This window comes from Malaclemys terrapin, chromosome 1 (assembly GCF_027887155.1).
Source record: "Malaclemys terrapin pileata isolate rMalTer1 chromosome 1, rMalTer1.hap1, whole genome shotgun sequence".
Taxonomy (NCBI): domain Eukaryota; kingdom Metazoa; phylum Chordata; order Testudines; family Emydidae; genus Malaclemys; species Malaclemys terrapin.
The window spans coordinates 16,752,867-16,767,093 of NC_071505.1; the positions used below are offsets into that span (position 1 = coordinate 16,752,867).

The 14,227-nt window shown below is 44.5% G+C and overlaps 1 protein-coding gene across 3 annotated transcripts in view; it reads right to left on the reverse strand.

Annotated features, from left to right (window-relative positions):
- DMTF1 (cyclin D binding myb like transcription factor 1) overlaps positions 1–13,636 on the reverse strand; it is a 65,766-nt gene extending 52,130 nt beyond the window's left edge. For all 3 annotated transcript variants that reach the window (XM_054016982.1, XM_054016972.1, XM_054016969.1), the window contains exon 1: positions 13,510–13,636. The gene's annotated coding sequence lies outside the window, so the exon portion shown is untranslated. The remainder of the gene's footprint in view (positions 1–13,509) is intronic.
- Positions 13,637–14,227: the final 591 nt, after the last annotated feature.

Consider the following 14,227-nt stretch of genomic DNA (forward strand, 5'->3'; position numbering starts at 1 on the left):
TGTTGAGAATGCAGAGCAGTTAGCATTATTGTCTCAGTAAATTACTGAAAAATTGTAGAGAAGGTGTTTGAGAAGCTAGCAAGCTGAAGGTCTGGAAGGTGGGGGAGGAGAAAGAAAGAAATATCTTGGAGTGGGGTACAGCCTTCCAACGCAACAGTCCTCAAGAAATGGAACTTCACCAAGGTAAGCAGAGACAGGAGACAGCCACTTTCTCTCCACTGTTGCTTCATCTTTCATGGCTATGCAGCAGCAACAATGGCCTGGTCTACACTATGACTTTAATTCGGATTTAGCAGCGTTAAATCGAATTAACCCTGCACCCGTCCACACAACGAAGCCATTTATTTCGAAATAAAGGGCTCTTAAAATCCATTTCTGTACTCCACCCCGACGAGCGGAGTAGCGCCAAAATTGATATTGTCATTTCGAATTAGGGTTAATGTGGCCGCAATTCGATGGTATTGGCCTCTGGGAGCTATCCCACAGTGCACCATTGTGACCGCTCTGGACAGCAATCTGAACTCGGATGCACTGGCCAGGTAGACAGGAAAAGCCCCGCGAACATTTGAATTTTATTTCCTGTTTGCCCAGCGTGGAGAGCACAGGTGACCACAGATAGCTCATCAGCACAGGTAACCATGCAGGCCGATAATCGAAAAAGAGCACCAGCATGGACCGTATGGGAGGTGCTGGATCTGATTGCTATATGGGGAGAGGATTCAGTGCTAGCAGAACTTCGTTCGAAAAGACGAAATGCCAAAACTTCTGAAAAAAATCTCCAAGGGCATGATGGAGAGAGGCCACAATAGGGACTCAGATCAGTGCCACGTGAAAATCAAGGAGCTCAGACAAGCCTATCAAAAAACAAAGGAGGAAAACGGTCGCTCCGGGTCAGAGCCGCGGACATGCTGCTTCTACGCCGAGCTGCATGCAGTTCTATGGGGGGCCGCCACCACTACCCCACCTTTGACCGTGGATTCTGAGGCAGGGGTAATCTCATCAGCTACACCTGAGGATTCTGCGGACGGGGAAGAGGAGGAGGAGGACGAGCTTGCGGAGAGCACACAGCACTCCGTTCTCCCCAACAGCCAGGATCTTTTTCTCAGCCTGACTGAAGTACCCTCCCAAGCCAGTATCCAAGACCATGACCCCATGGAAGGGACCTCAGCTGAGTTTACCTTTTAAAATATAAAACTTGTTTTAAAAGCAAGCGTTTTTTAATGATTACTTTGCCCTGAGGACTTGGGATGCATTCGCGGCCAGTACAGCTACTGGAAAAGTCTGTTAACGTGTCTGGGGATGGAGCGGAAATCCTCCAGGGACATCTCCATGAAGCTCTCCAGGAGGTACTCCAAAAGCCTTGCCACAAGGTTTCTGGGCAGTGCAGCCTTATTCCGTCCTCCATGGTAGGACACTTGACCACGCCATGCTAGTAGCAAGTAATCTGGTATCATTGCATGACAAAGCCTGGCAGTATATGGTCCCGGTGTTTGCTGGCATTCAAGCAACATCCGTTCTTTATCTCGCTGTGTAATCCTCAGGAGAGAGATATCACTCATGGTAACCTGGTTGAAATATGGGAATTTAATTAAGGGGACAGAGGTGGCCATTCCTACTGGGCTGTTTGCCTGTGGCTGAAAAGAAATCCTTTCCTGCAGTTAGCCAAGCGCAGGGGGGGGCGGAAATTGGCCCTGAGCTTTTCGGGTTTGGCTAGCAAGGATCTTCCCTGATACCAGCCACGTGGTGGGGGGAGGGGTAAAGTGATCATCCAGAGAATTGGATTGGGGGGGGGGGGCGCGGAGGCTTAGTTTGTTTTCTGCTGCTGAAGGTTAACAGGAAAACCGCAGCACTCAACGGGCTTTGCTTGGTATGTGGGAAAGGAGGGCGCAGAAGCCGAAAGACAATGGCTTACCATGGCTGCATGCAAGCCAAATTCTGTTGCCCAGACCTACGTCTGTGATCTCTAGCAGCAAAGCCACAGGCACTCAATATTAAGAGGCAAAATGCAACCTTGCGCAGAAATCACACGTGCTATGTAATGTGAATAGTGTTGGTCACTGTGAAAAAGTATAAGCATTGTTCTGTAAAATGTATCTTTTTAAAAAATTCTCTCCTTTTTTCCCTCCCTCCAGCAGCTGCAAATTTTTCAAGCCTCCCTCCTCTGTCCCAAAGGCTATCTCAGATAAGGCGTCGGAAAAAGAAGACGCAAGATAAGATGTTCGCGGAAATCATGGAATCCACCCGCAATGAAAGAGCTTATCTGAATGAGTGGAAGGAAACGGTTTCAAAGTATAGGAAAGAAGCCAGTGAACGTGAGGACAGGAGGGATCAACGTGAGGACAGGAGGGACACTCGAGATGAGAGGTGGCGGCAGGAAGATCAGAGGAGGCAGGATGCAACGCTGGGGCTGCTGCGTGAGCAAACAGACATGCTCCGGCGTCTGGTGTAGCTTCAGGAACGGCAGCAGGATAACAGAGTGCCGCTACAGCCCCTGTATAACCCCTCTCCCCCCTCACCATGTTCCATAGCCTCCTCACCCAGACGTGTAAGAACGCGGGGGGGAGGGAGGAGGAAGGAGGCTCCGTACACCCTCCCATTCCACCCCAGTGGACAGCCCAAGCAAAAGGCTGTCATTTTTTTTAACCTTTTTTTAGTGGCCTTTTCCTTCCCGCCGATCCTCCTCCCAAATCCCGCTTGGGTTCTCTCCCTCTTTTTATAATCAATTAATAAATAAATGATTTTTAAAGGACAGTGACTTTATTTCCTTTGAAAGCAAGCTGGGGGAAGGGGGAGGGTGGGTTCCTTACAGAGAATGAGTCAATAAAGGGGGCAGGTTTTCATGAAGAAGAAACAAACAGAAATTTCACACTGTAGCCTGGCCAGTCATGAAACTGGTTTTCAAAGCTTCTCTGATGCGCAGCGCTTCCTGGTGTGCTCTTCTAATCGCCCTGGTGTCTGGCTGTGCGTAATCAGCAGCCAGGCGATTTGCCTCAGCCTCCCCCCCTGCCATAAAGGTCTCCCCCTTACTTTCACAGAGATTGTGGAGCACACAGCAAGCAGCAATAACAATGGGGATATTGGTTTGGCTGAGGTCTGACCGAGTCAGTAACGATCGCCAGCGACCTTTTAAATGGCCAAATGCACATTCTACCACCATTCCGCACTTGCTCAGCCTGTAGTTCACCAGCTCCTGACTCCTGTCCAGGCTGCCTGTGTATGGCTTCATGAGCCATGGCATTAAGGGGTAGGCTGGGTCCCCAAGAATAACTATTGGTATTTCAACATCCCCAATGGTTATTTTCTGGTCCGGGAAGTAAGTCCCTTGCTGCAGCCATTTAAACAGATTAGTGTTCCTGAAGACGTGAGCGTCATGAACCCTTCCCAGACAGCCCACGTTGATGTTGGTGAAAAGTCCCTTGTGATCCACAAGTGCTTGCAGCACCATTGAAAAGTACCCCTTGCGGTTTATGTACTGGGTACCCTGGTGCTCCGGTGCCAAGACAGGGATATGGGTTCCATCCATCGCCCCACCACAGTTAGGGAATCCCATTGCAGCAAAGCCATCCACTATGACCTGCACATTTCCCAGAGTCACTACCTTTCGTAGCAGCAGCTCAGTGATTGCTTTGGTTACTTGCATCACAGCAGCCCCCACAGTAGATTTGCCCACTCCAAATTGATTCCCGACTGACCGGTAGCTGTCTGGCGTTGCAAACTTCCACAGGGCTATCGCCACTCGCTTCTCAACTGTGGGGGCTGCTCTCATCTTGGTATTCTGGTGCTTCAGGGCAGGGGACAGCAAGTCACAAAGTTCCATGAAAGTGCCCTTACGCATGCGAAAGTTTCGCAGCCACTGGGAATCGTCCCACACCTGCAACACTATGCGGTCCCACCAGTCTGTGCTTGTTTCCCGGGCCCAGAATCAGCGTTCCACGGATAGAACCTGCCCCATTAACATGATCTCCAAAGCATTCTGTGTCCATGTCCATGTCCTCATCACTCTTGTCGCTGCGCTGCTATCGCCACCTCCTTCTCTCCTCGTTTTTCTGGTCCTGGTTCAGCATAAACTGCACGAGAATGCGCGAGGTGTTTACAATGTTCATGACTGCTGTCTTGAGCTGAGCGGGCTCCATGCTTGCCGTGGTATGGAGTCTGCAGTGTTCACCCAGGAAAAAAGGTGCAAAATGGTTGTCTGCCGTTGCTTTCATGGAGGGAGGGGTGAAGCTGTACCCAGAACCACCTGCGACAATGTTTTTTGCCCCATCAGGCACTGGGATCTCAACCCAGAATTCCAATGGGCAGGGGAGACTGCGGGAACTATGGGATAACTACCCATAGTGCAACGCTCCGGAAATCGATGCTAGCCCCGGTACATGGACGCACACCGCCGAATTAATGTGCTTAGCGTGGCCGCATACATTCGACTTTGTACAATGTTTCCAAAATTCGAATTCTGTAAATTTGGATTAATCCCGTAGTGTAGACATACCCCATAAGAGAAGTTAATAAAGCTTGGGACAGCATCTCCTCCCACTGAAATATCAGCATGGGTACCTTCAGAGTCAGCTAAAGATGATGCTACAGAAACCATCAGAGTTCCCAGCTACTCCCTATCTACCACAAAACCCCCATGGAGCCCAATCCCCATTGAGTCACAAGACAAGATAGGATTATGCAATGAAGGTAGCACTCCCCAACATAAACCCCAGACCCAGCAGAATACCATGCTTGTTGCCAAACGTCTTACCCCTGAGAATGATGTATGCCAAAGTCAAGGTTAAAGAGAAGAGATGGGGAGACACTGACTTGAGGCACAGATCTAGAGAAAATTATGTTGGTGATGGTGTTTTGTTTTTTTACTAACTTTCAGTTTCATCCCTATTTCAGGTTTAGCACATGTGAAATCATAATTTCTGATCATAGGTAACAATGGCCTGATTTAAAGAGCATTGAAGTCAATGGAAAGACTCCCATTGACTTCAAAAGGCTTTGGATCAGGGCCCAGTAGCAAAACTATTATTGAGAAGCAACTTGAAAGGAAAATCAAAGCTGAATATCATGAAACACTTCCCGTCAGTGCACTCTTTTAGACTGTGGATTAAAGGGTGATGGGAAAGTGAGGGAAACTCTTTCGAGATACAGTAACTCCTCTTAAAGTCCTCCCGGTTAACGTTGTTTCGATGTTAAGTTGCTGATCAACTAGGGAACATGCTCGTTTAAAGTTGTGAAATGCTCCCTTCTAACGTCTTTGGCAGCCGCCTGTTTTGTCCACTGCTTGCAGGAAGAGCAGCTAGCTGGTGGGTGGTTGGAACCAGGGTGGACCAGCAGCCCCCCTATCAGCTCCCCTAAGTTCCAAGTGCAGCAGCTGCCTGAAGTTCAGCTGTGTCCCTCCCCCCACTGCCATGTGCTGCTTCTGCCTTGGAGCTGCTCCCAGAGACTCCTGCTTGAAGTACGGGGGGGAGGGGGAAGAGGAGGACTAATATCAGGGTGTCTCCCCCCTCCCCCCTGCTCCTGCACCCCGCTTACCCCATCTTCCATAGAACAGGGGGGAGGGGAGAAACACACTACAGAGGGAGCTTCTAGGCAGTAGCTGCTGTCTCAGGAGATCTCAGCAAGCTGATTTAATTAACAAGGCAGTGTACTTAAGCCTGGGGTCAGCTACTTAAAGGGGAAATGCGCATTTTTCTCACACACAGGGTATGTGTCTCTGTCTGCTCTTCCTCCTTTCCTGCTGCCTCTGAGTGTGAGAGTTAACCCTTTAGGGTTCAGTCAATTGCTAGTTCATTTAGCAGTGATGCATTCCCTGGAAAATATCCCACCCTCTAACTCCTCCACCTCAACCAAACTTCACAATCATCATCACTGTGTACCAGTATTAAATTGTTTGTTTAAAACTTATACTGTATGTGTGTGTGTGGTTAGTCTTTTGTCTGGTGAAAATTTTTTCCCTGGAACCTAATCCCCCCATTTACATTAATTCTTATGGGGAAATTGGATTCACTTAACATCATTTTGCTTAAAGTCGCATTTTCCAGGAACATAACTATAACGTTAAGTGAGGAGTTCCTGTATGTACATTTAGACAGAGACAATAGAGTGCAAGTGTGTACATACCCACAGGCATGAGGTAGCTAATTTAACAGAAATTCAAGATTAAACAATTCTGAAAAATTGTTTATTTAATAAACAGCTTTCAGAACTTTAATGACTACTTTTTTAAACCTTAGGCTAAGTTCCTCTGTTTGATATTCTCAGATACTATAGGAATGGGTACATTATAATTGAATAATGACCCCAACAGACAATTCACTGACAGACTACCATTCTTATACAGAACACAGCAGAGTGCAGAGAGCTGCTGCAGGAGCTCTCTAACGAAGACTTCATTGATACTGATTGCAGGGAAAACATTCCTCCTGGAGGTCTTCAATTTATCACATGAGGACTGTTGAATCTTACCATTTGCACTACACCACAGTTAAGGTTCCTTCAGCACACACGCAACATAAATCTCTTCCAACACAAAAACTACTTCCATCCACAATCCATTTACTCAAAAAAGTCAAATACACAAACAATCATGGCCCTATCATTATTTCTGATAATCTACAATTTTGACGTTACCAACATACAATTTCCCTATTTCCAAAACAACTTTTTTAGTCTCTCATACAGTTTGCTACACTGCTCATCCTTTTATGCATGCTCCATAAACAAACTTAAGAAATCTGAGTACATATTGTGTTTGATGGTGTGTGCTATGTGGAAGGGTGTAGGTTTGTACTAGAAGATTATCCCCCGAACATTATATTAAGGGGAATAGTGTGAATATTTATTATGAGTGGTTGTGAAGACAGATAGTATGTGAATGGTTTGGATCCTAATGTTCCCTAAATGAGTGATTTCCTACATTTTTATGGATTGCTTTGTTAGGAAGTGCACCTGAACAATCTTTGCTGTAAATTAAAAATCATATGGGATTTCAACAGAATTCTGTATGAAACCGAACACATTGTGTGGGTTAAACAATGCTTATGGGCAGACTGTTTTAATGTTTTTTTCTTAATATGGATAGTAAAGATTCAGGGATTATTGTTCATAGTAGCTAGGACCTCACACTTGTTAAGGCAACTCCCATCCGTTCATGTATTTATACCTGCTCCTGTATTTTTCAATCCATGCATCTGATTCGTTCTAGCCCACGAAAGCTTATGCCCAAATAAATTTGTTAGTCTCTAACATGCCACAAGGACTCCTCGTGTTTTTTGCTGAAACTACACAGTGCAGTAATATTAACCTATTTCAGAAAATTATGAGGTGTACAGAGGGTTCCCCTAATCTCTGACAATGCTGATTTTACATTAAATTATCAAAATTGTAAACTGTGATTTTCAGTAACAAAAGTTCTATAGTGCTCTCTGGGTACATCTATACTGGTTCGGCGGCAAGCAATCGATCTTCTGGGATCGATTTATCGCGTCTTGTCTAGACGTGATAAATCGATCCCGGAAGTACTCGCCCTCGACGCCGGTAATCCTACTCCGCGAAAGGAGTAGGCGGAGTTGACGGGGGAGCCTGCCTGCCACGTGTGGACCCGCGGTAAGTACCTTTAAGTTCGAACTAAGATACTTCGACTTCAGCTACGTTATTCACGTAGCTGAAGTTGCGTATCTTAGTTCGAACTGGGGGCTTAGTGTGGAACAGCCCTCAGTCATGAGATTGCACTATGTAACTGTACTGGGACTAAAGCAAGTTCTATGGAAACTGTTTTTATGCACTCATTATTGGATCTAATGCTTAGTCTGAACTAATTTAAGAAGAAATATTAAGCAGCAAATGAACAAAGCAGTGGCAATTGCTCTCTACCTACTAACTTGATTTCAGATCTAGTCCTCCCTGTCAAGTGCCACAAATGGGTCCTTTTTCAATGGATCCACACTGCTAATTTCACCGGGTAAAAATGTATTCCTTTTTAAAGTTTGATTTCTTGCTATTAGATACAGTGAAATTAAACTGGAGCAACGACATTGGAATCGATAGGACATCAGTGTAGTTATTCAAGACTATCACCATTGTAACCAAGATTATAAGTAGGGCTGTCAAGCGATTAAAAAAATTAATCACGCAATTAAAAAAAAAATCATGTGATTAATAATAATAGAATACCATTTATTTAAATATTTTTGGATGTTTTGTACATTTTCAAATATATTGATTTCAATTACAACACAGAATACCAAGTGTACAGTGCTCACTTTTATATTTATGACTAAAGTATTTGCACTCTAAAAAAAATTGTATTTTTCAATTAATCTAATACAAGTACCGTAGTGTAATCTCATTTTCATGAAAGTTGAATTTACAAATGTTGAATCATCTACAAAAAAAGTTACTAGAATCCAAAATAAAACAATGTAAAACTTTAGCGCCTACAAGTCCATTCAGTCCTACTTCTTGTTCAGCCAATTGCCCAAACAAATTTGTTTAGATTTGTAGGAGATAATGCTGCGCGCTTCTTGTTTACAATGTCACAGGCGTTCGCATGGCATTGTTGTAGCCGGTGTCGCAAGATATTTATGTGCCAGAAGCGATAGAGATTCATATGTCCCTTCATGCTTCAACCACCATTCCAGAGGACATGTGTCCATGCAGATGATGGGTTCTGCTTGATAATGATCCGATGCATGTTCATTTTCATCATCTGAGTCAGATGCCACCAGCAGAAGGTTGATTTTCTTTATTGGTGGCTGGGTTCTGTAGTTTCCGCATCAAAGCGTTGCTCTTTTACGACTTCTGAAAGCATGCTCCACACCTCGTCCCTCTCAGATTTTAGAAGCCACTTCAGCTTCTTAAACCTTGGGTCGATTGCTGTAGCTATCTTTAGAAATCTCACACTGCTGACCTCTTTGCGTTTTGTCAAATCTGCAGTGAAAGTATTCTTAAAAACAAACATGTGCTGGGTCGTCATCTGAGACTGCTATAACATGAAATATATGGCAGTACATGGGTAAAATAGACTAGGAGACATACAATTCTCCCCCAAGGAATTCAGTCACAAATTTAATGAATGCCTTTTTTTTTTTTTAAAAAAAACAAGCGTCATCAGCATGGAAGCACTTCCTCTGGAATGGTGGCCGAGGCATGAAGAGGTATATGAACGTTTAGCATATCTGGCACGTAAATACCTTGCAATGCTAGTTACAACAGTGCCATGTGAAAACCTGTTCTCACTTTCACATGACATTGTAAATAAGAAGTGGGCAGCATTATCTCCCGTAAATGTAAACAAATTTGTTTCTCTTGTTAGTGATTGGCTAAACAAGAAGTAGGACTGAGTGAAACTATAAGCTCTAAAGTTTTACACTGTTTTGTTTTGAGTGGAGTTATAGAACAAAAAAAAATGTTTATTTGTAAGTTGCACTTTCACGATAGAGATAGCACTACAGTACTTGTATGAGGTGAATTGAAAAATATTTCTTTTAAAAAGAACAAGGAGTACTTGTAGCACCTTCGAGACTAACAAATTTATTTGAGCATAAGCTTTCGTGGGCTAAAACCCACTTCATTGGATGCATGCAGTGGAAAATACAGTAGGACAATATATAATATACACAGAGGACATGAAAAAATGGGTGTTGCCATACTAACTATAACAAGAGTAATCCGTTCAGATAGGCTATCATCAGGAGGAGGAAAGAAAACTTTTGTAGTGATAAACAAGATGGCCCATTTCAAACAGTTGACAAGAAGGTGTGAGTAACAGTAGGGGAAAAATTAGCATGGGGAAATAGGTTTTATTTGTGTAATGACCCCATCCATTCCCAGTCTTTATTCAGGTCTAATTTAATGGTGGCCAGTTTGCAAATTCCAATTCTGCAGTTTCTCGTTGGAGTCTGTTTTTGAAGTTTTTTTCCTGGAGTACTGCAACTTTGAAGTCTGTAAGCGAGTGACCAGGGAGGTTGAAGTGTACTCCGACTGTTTTTTGAATGTTATAATTCTTGATGTCTGATTTGTGTCCATTTATTCTTTGGCGTAGAGGCTCTCCAGTTTGGCCAATGTACATGGCAGAGGGGCATTGCTGGCACATGATCATTTTAACAGTGCAAATATTTGTAATAAAAATATGAAGTGAGCACTTTACACTTTGTATTCTGTTTCTGAGTGGTAGCCGTGTTAGTCTGTATCAGCCAAAACAACGAGGAGTCCTTGTGGCATCTTAGAGACTAACAAATTTATTTGGACATAAACTTTTGTGGGCTAAAAGGACTCCTCATTTTTATATTCTATGTTGTAATCGAAATCGATATATTTGAACATGTAGAAAAACAACCAAAATATTTAATACATTTCAATTGGTATTCTATTGTTTAGCAGTTTGATTAAAACTGCGATTAATCGTGATTAATTTTTTTTAATTGCGTGAGTTAACTGTGATTAATTGACAGCCCTAATTATAACACAAACTACAACACCTTGTACTTTAAAGCTATATCAACTCTTTTGAGGTGTTCTGAATGTGTTTTCATTAAAAAGTCAGTAAGTTAATAAATACATATACAATCATAATCAGCAGGTTTCACTGGTCACCTGGCACACATTTGGAAGTTATTTCATAAACAAGATGACTTCTCGCTCACAATGGCTGCTTCCGGTTTTCCAAATAGCATATGTTGCAGTAACAGCAAAATTAGACCCAGCAGTTAAGTATTTCACATTCAAAAAAATCTGTCACAAAGAAATCTTCTTAAATAGCTGCTAAAGGGGGGAAAAAAATCAGCCCAAACACACAGATGCCACGTAAGAGGTTTTCTATGGAAATTCAGTCTATGTCACGATTTATTTTAAATTATTTTAAATGAAGTCGACTGAGTTCAAAAGCAACATTTATAGCAAACATTTATACAGATGGGTTATCATAAGAGATAGAAGGTACAGTAGACACACGTTGGAACAAACTGTTCTCATTTACACCAGCATGCATTGACAACTTCATGAAGTCAAAGAAGGAATGAGAAGAGATGAATTATCAATATGAGGAGATATTAACAAAACTGGGACTTTTCAGCTTGGAAAAGAGACACATGATAGAGGTCTACACAATCATGACAGGTGTGGAGAAAGTAAATAAGGAAGTATTTACTCCTTTTCCTAACACAAAAACTAGGTATCACCAAATGAAATTAATAGGCAGCAGGTTTAAAACAAACAAAAGCAAGTATTTCTTCAGACAACACACAGTGAACCCATGGATCTCTTTACCTGAGGCTATTGTGAAGGCCAAGACTATAGAAGGGTTCGAAAAAGCTATTAGTCAGGATGGCAGGGATGGTGCCAAAAGTTGGGAACGGGCGACAGGGATGAATCACTTGACGATTACCTGTTCTATTCACTCCCTCTGAAGCACCTGGCATTGGCCACCATCAGAAGACAAGATACTGGGCTAGATGGACTATTGGTCTGACCCAATATGGCCGCTCTTATGATGTAGATGACAAGATGTACTGGTGTGCCCGTACAGTTTTATTCAACCAATGCAATATGAAGTGGAGAGCATACCTTCATCCGTCATATGGAACAATGGAAAATTGGACCACAGGCCATTTCCGAGGTTCTCAAAAACTACTGGGATAGGTGTGGATAAAAAGCTTGATAGATTGGTATACACTAATAAACACTAAAGAAAAAGCATTTAAATTCCCTCTCTTTATTAATGTTCAAAATTGTCTCTTCACCTTTAGATACATTAATATTTGCCAGTGTATTTTGAAATATGAAAAGTTGTTCAGTATTATACCTACTGTAATTATAATGGAAAGCCAGAGCTCTAATGCTTTGAGAGGCATAGCTGAACATACGAATTAACTTCTATAAATAAGAAGAGTCCTGTGACCTATGTTGAAATATTGACACAAATGGTTAATATTTCAGCCCTGATCCTACAACTGTCTCTGCAGGAAGCCAGTTTCAGGTTCCAGCCCTTATAACTGTTGCAAGATCCACACCTCTGTGGGGTATTACTGATTCAGCTGATAGTCCTATTATTTACAGTACCAACTATAAATAATTTGATTTTAGTTGACAACACAAGTGTTTACAAAGAAGAAAGGGTTTTTATATTTATAAAGTTCAGATGGCATATGCCATCCAAACTCCAGTGTTTTTTTGTTACAGTTACCTTCATCTATATGGCAAAGTCCTTGTCAATCTGTATCTTTTTACTTTGTTATGAAGACACTTCGCCACATCTTTCATGTTTGTAAGATGATTATTACCTGAATGTTGTCAATATATCAAACTACACATTACATTGTCAGTAAGTTTGTCAATAAATAACCTTTATCAGGTTATATGAATGTCCTTATCTACTTCTAACTGGGAACTAAAATTTCAGTAACTCTGTCAGTGTACAGTATAATTTGCTGTAGTTTCTTTGAATTGCTTAATGAGATGCTGTGTGAGGAATATGCTGTGTGAGGAATATACTGTGTGAGGAATATACTGTGTGAGGAATATACTTGCATTTACCGTGAATTTATTTATTATGCACCATCATAGCCAGAACTCATGACACAACTAAAACAAAGCACAATTACTTCCATAAAACAGGGATACATATGTTCTAACAGGATGCATTATGTTGTATGGCTAATGCATAACTATCAAGGTAGTTGAAAAAAATAAGTTCTCGCAATTTTCCATATTTAAGTGAAAATCCTCACTTCGTAAATTTCCTCTTTCAGAAACCCACTCTAACACCCACTGCCAAAATAAACCCAATCCCAAATCATGTCACCTACCAGAATAAAAGCCCATGCATTTTAAATACACCAGACCCAGGAAAGGAGAAAGGTTACACATCCCTCATGCTTCGCAGCTGGGCTTTGAACATTTAAACACATGGGTTTAAAAAACTAAGAAAAAGGCCAAACCAAATTTTTTTTTTAAAGCGCGAACAATAATTCACAAGCGCCTGTCCCCCGCACAATGCGTCTCCTCTGGGCCGCTTTCACGCCCAGACGTTTTAAAACCCCTTGGCATTGTTCAGGTTATATTTCACCGGCTTCGCCATTGTCACTGTGCTGTAGTTGCAATAATCACGCCCCCGCCCCCCGTGGCAATCACGCCCACATGTGCACCAGCTCCTCCCTCCTGGCGAGGAGTTACAGCCCCATGGGGGAGGGGCTGCTCCCCCACACTCCCTGCTGGGGGGGGGGGAACCGCCTCTGCCCCCGGGCCAGGCTCCCGCTGCTCCCCGCCCGGCAGCGCCGCCATTTGGTCCCAGTCTAGCTCCGGCGCCATTTTCCTGTCTCCGCCGCTTCTTCTCGCCCGGCGGCGGCGGCGGCGGCAGCTGAGGCCGCGGCGCGCCCCGCTCCCTAGCCCCGCCAGTGAGCGGAAGGGGGGCGATGGGGGCTGAGCCGCTCCCGCCCCGCCACCGGGCTCGCCCGCCGCGCCGCGCCCCGCAGCCGGCTGCTCCCGGCCCCGGCAGCCCGCGGGTCCCCTCGCACTTACTTCCTGTTTTGGGTCCGGGCACTTGAGAAACCAGGATGGAGACTCTGAAGTACCAGGATGGAGGCGCCGAGAGCGGCAGCGAGCGGGGGAGGCAGCAGCGGGGCCGGGGCGCAGGCAGCCAGCGAGCCGCCGGAAGAGCCTCCGCCGCCCCGCCCACCGGCTTCCGCCAAGGCGCGGCGCCACAAAGCTCCCGGAGCTGGGCGGCCTGGGGGAGAGCGCGAGAAAGGTCCCACCATCCCCCCCTGGGTGCCCTGCTGAGGGGAGATTCTATCTCAGTGGCTCTCAAACTTTTGTACTGGTGACCCCTTTCACACAGCAAACCTATTCCTTGGGGGAGAATTGTATGTCTCCTAGTCTATTTTACCCGCATACTGCCATATAGTTCATGTTATAGCAAAGATTCGGGGATTATTGTTCATAGTAGCTAGGACCTCACACTTGTTAAGGCAACTCCCATCCGTTCTTGTATTTATACCTGCTCCTTTATTTTTCAATCCATGCATCTGCTTCGGGCAGGGCCGCAGGGGGGTGCGGCAGGGGTTGGCTGGAGACAGGGCCGGGGGTGTGGCAGGGGCTGGCTGTGGGCAGGGGGTGCGGGGCTGGCTGTGGGCAGCAGCAGGGCAGGGGGTGCGGGGCTGGTGCGGGCAGGGCAGGGGGTGCAGGGCTGGCCGGAGACAGGGTCTGGCTGCGGGCAGGGCAGGGGGTGCAGGGCTGGCCG